At 41.2% G+C, this 4,414-nt stretch overlaps 1 pseudogene; it reads right to left on the bottom strand.

The window, feature by feature from the left end:
- Window positions 1-4,414, bottom strand: part of LOC102875598 — a 94,679-nt pseudogene that overhangs the window by 88,393 nt on the left and 1,872 nt on the right.

Genomic DNA, 4,414 nt, shown 5'->3' with positions numbered 1-4,414 from the left:
AATACTTTTTCCCAGTCAGTGGCTTCCGTTTTTACCCTGTTGGAGAAGTTTTTGGATGTGCATAGGGATTTGAGTCTTAGAAGATCCCATTCATCTACTGTATCTTCTCCTGGTTGTAGTGATCAGCTTTCTTGAATACCAGTATATATGCCAGTATACATGGGACAGAAAACTCTGATGGCATAATCCATAGGAGGTTCTCATTTATCAGCAGGAGAAAGACGGAAAACTCTTATGTGATTTACCAGGTTTGAGTTGTAGATAGATAGATAGATAGATAGATAGATAGATAGATAGATAGATAGATAGATAGATAGATAGAGATAGAGATATAGGAAAAGATGTTGTTGTTGTTTTGTACCCTCAAGTCATTTGCAACTCATGGCAACTCTATATACAAAAGCTTTAAAGCCAGTGCTGTCTCCAGTCTCACTATCTCCAGCACACCTCTCCCTTTGACCCCAGTTACTATGTCAATCCCTTTCATCAAGGGTCTTCTCCTGTGCTCTCCGTCCACCCTTTTAAGCATGATGTCCTTTCCCAAGAATTGGTCCTTCCTTGCAACATGCCCAAAATATGTCAGATGGAGCTTCAGAGTCCTAGGGTTTCCCAAATCTATCTCAGGGAAATTTGGTGGGAATATGTGTAGGTTAAGTTTAAGACTATGGAGGAAGGCTGATAGCTATTTAGCACTTTGAGGAGAAAAAAGATGGAATTATCTTAGAAAAGGAGATAATGCAAATGTGGAGGTGATTGCAACTAGCCTTCAGGGGGAAGTCTCTCTTGTTAGATGTGCTAATCAATGTGGGATATGCACTGTAGATCTCTTCTTCATGGTGACTCTTTAAAAGGTCATAAGCATATTTCTTATTTCGCATACACATTACTCACCCTCTTTGCTGTTGAATCAGAACTGAGTCATAGATTTCTAGAATGTTTCCAGAATACATTCTCCAGAGTGTTTTCAGAGGCTGTAAACTACAGGAGAGTTGCCTATTTTTCTCCGGAGAAACCACTGATGAATCTGAACTACCAAAAAGATAACATTTAGGGTTAGCAGTGCAATGCTCTTTTAGGCAACCAAACCCACAAATTGTTAGCAAAGTTAAAGGTCATTAGGAAGGAACACTACTTATGTAGGATGTATTCCTGACCCTTGTGACAATTTGTTGCCAGCCTTATTGATCTGAGCTCTCTTAGGGGAACAATGCTGTTATAGGAAGAAGGGAAGTACTGCTTAGGCTTATCACATAAAAGAGGAAGAAAATGGGAAAACTGGAAAAGCAATGATTCAGGACAAATCCAGCTAGCAATATCCAGTCAAAGTTCTTTGTTGGCATTCACTGCTAAGGAAGATTGTCTTGATACACTTTAAGACAAAATAGGTTTACAAATATAGCCAAAAATACACAGTCAGGAAAAGATAATATTGATGAATTGTAATTAGGTGTTAAGCTGAGTTAGACTTACACTGACCCTCTGAACAGCCAAGCTGAATTCTACCCTATCTTGTGTCATCCTCCTCATCTCTGACACACTAGAGCCCATTGCTGAAGTCACCATGTCAATTTATCTCAATGCAGGTCCTCCTCTCCTCTACGCTCCATCTTTCCAAGCATGGTGTCCCTTCCCAAGGAATAGCCTCATCTAGCTACACGTACAAAGTATGAAAGAAAAAGATTCACCACCTTTGCCTCTGAGTAGCACTCCGGCTCTACTTTTTCTAAGACATATCTGTGTATTCTCTTGGCATGCCATGGAATATTCATTATTCTTCTCCAAAACCAGAATTCTAAGTCATTAATTCTTCCTCTGTCATGTTTATTGTTCATTTATTATTTATTGATGCGTGGCAAGTAATTAATTGAGAAGCTCATGGCCTGAATCACGTGCATTTTAGTCTTCAAACTGACATCATTGCTAATCAACATTTTTAAGAGGTCCCTGACAGCAGACTTGTACAATACAATGTCTCCTGATTTTCTGTCTGCTAGTACCAAGGGCTATTGATTGGTAATCCAAGCAAAATGAAATCATTGACAGCTTCAATCCTTTCTCCATCTATCATAATGTTGGCTGTTGGTCCTGTAGTGAGGATCTTTGTTTTCTTGATGTTAAGATGCAATCCACTGCAAAGACTGTAGTTCTTGGTTTTCTGTAGCAAGCGTTTAAGATCCTCTTCACTTTTAGAAGCAAGGTTATGTCATCTGCATAATGTAAGTTGTTGATGAGTTTTCTCTCATCCTGACTCCACATTCTTCATAGAATCCAGCTTCACAAAGTATTCACTTAGCATTCAGATTAATTACAGAGTAAACATAAAACCCAGACACACACTTTTCTGATTTTAAACCATGCAGTGTTCCCTTCTTCTGTTCACACAACAGCTTCTTGGTCTAGATATGTTGTTGTGGTTATGGGCTATCAAGTCACCTGCGACTCAGTGACCTATGGACAAAATCCCTAAACCCTACTCTATCCCGTGCTGGTCTTATTGTCTCCAAAACACCTCTCCCCATTACCCCAGTAACTGAATCAATCCATCTCATTGAGGGTCTTCCTCTCCTACACTGTCCCTCCACCCTTCCAAGCATGACGTCCTCTCCAAAGACTTATCCCACCTTGCAAAATGTCCAAAATATGTCAGACAAAGCTTCAGAATACTTGCCTCCAAGGAGCAGGTTGGCTTCATCCTCTCTAAGACAAACTTGTTTGTTCTCCTAGCAGTCCATGGTATATTCAATACTCTTCTCCAGCATCACGGCTTCTTTTATTCCTAGTAATTGTTCAGCTCTCTGACACATAGCAAGTAATTGCAAAGACCATCAGGTCTTGCATCAGGCACACCTTAGTTTCCAGATTGACATTGTTGCTCTTCAGCATTATGGAGAGGTCTCTGACAGCAGACTTTCCCAATGCAATCTGTCTTTTAATTTCCTGGCTGCTGGTACCAAGAGTGTTCATTGTGGAGCCAAGCAAACTGAAGCTGTCAACAATCTTAATCTCTTCACAAATCTATCATGATGTTGCCAATCGGCTTAGTGGTGAGAATCTTTGTTTTCTTGATGTTGCGTTTCAGTTCATATTAAAAGCTGCAGCAAGCTCTTCAAGTCCTCCTCAGTTTTAGCAAACAGGGTTGTGTCATTTGCATAACGTAGATTATTGACGAGTCTATCTCGGATCCTGACGCCACACTTCTCCTCATAGAGACCAGTCTCCCAGATAATCTGTTTCACATATAGATTGAAAAAAAATATGAAGACACATCCTTGATGCACACTTTCCCCAATTTTGAACCATGCAGTGCTTCCTTTCTCTGTTCTGACAACTGCCTCCTGCCCCAAGTATTGTTTTTGTTGTTGTTAAGTGCTGTCAAGTCATAGATTCCAAGTATAGGTTCCACATAAGCGCAATCAAGTGTTCTGGGATTCATATTCTTCTCAGAGTCAGTCACAGTTTGTTGTGATCCATGCAGTCAAATGTCTTTGTGTAGTCAATGAAATACAGATAGACATTCCTCTGGTACTCTCTCTTTCCAGCCAACATAATACAGTGAAAAGAAATTCCACAGATTGGGGGGTAGGAAGTGGGAAGCTCAGGCAAGGACATTTGAGACAAGTGTCCCATAAGGAAAACTTACAGAATACTAGAAGATCTCCACAAGAAAAAGACCGATGACTCAGTTAGAAAATGGGCAAAAGATATGAGGCGTTTCACAAAAGAAGACAATTGGATGGCCACTAGACACATGCATGTTGTTGTTGTTGTCATGTGCTGTCAAGTCGCTTGCAACTCATAGAGACCCTATGTACAACAGCCCTAAATTCTTCTCTGTCCTGTGCCAATTGCACTGCCTCTGACACACACATCCCGATTACCCCAGTCACTGAATCAAACCACCTCATAGAGAACCTTCCCCTCCTGCACTGTACCTCAACCCTCCCAAGCATGATGTCCTTCTCCAAGGACCGGTCCCTCCTTACAACATGTCCAAAGTCTGTGAGATGAAGCCTCAGAATCCTTGCCTTCAAGGAGCCACCCGGTTTAACCCTCTCCAGCATGAGTCTGTTTGTTTTAGCAGTCCATGGTACATTCAATACTCTTCTCCAGCACCACAGCTCAAAGGTATCAATTCTCCTTCTATCATCCTTAGCCATTGTCCAACTCTCTGATGCAGAACAAGTTATTGCAAAGACCATGGCATGTATCAGATGCACCTTAGTCTCCAGAGAGATACCATTGCTCTTCAGTACTTTGGAGAGGTCCCTAACAGCAGACTTTGCAATCGTAATATGTCTTTTAATTTCCTAGCTGTTGGTTCCAAGAGTGTTGATTGTGGAGCCAAGCAGACTAAAGCTGTGAACAATCTCAATCTCTTCACCATCCATCCTGATGCTGCCAATTGGTCCAGTGG

This window comes from Elephantulus edwardii, unplaced genomic scaffold, assembly GCF_000299155.1.
Source record: "Elephantulus edwardii isolate Elephantulus edwardi_28Jun2011 unplaced genomic scaffold, EleEdw1.0 scaffold00199, whole genome shotgun sequence".
NCBI classification, from domain to species: Eukaryota; Metazoa; Chordata; class Mammalia; order Macroscelidea; family Macroscelididae; genus Elephantulus; species Elephantulus edwardii.
The sequence above is the reverse complement of the archived record's forward strand: the minus strand, read 5'-3'. Positions and strand labels throughout refer to the sequence as shown.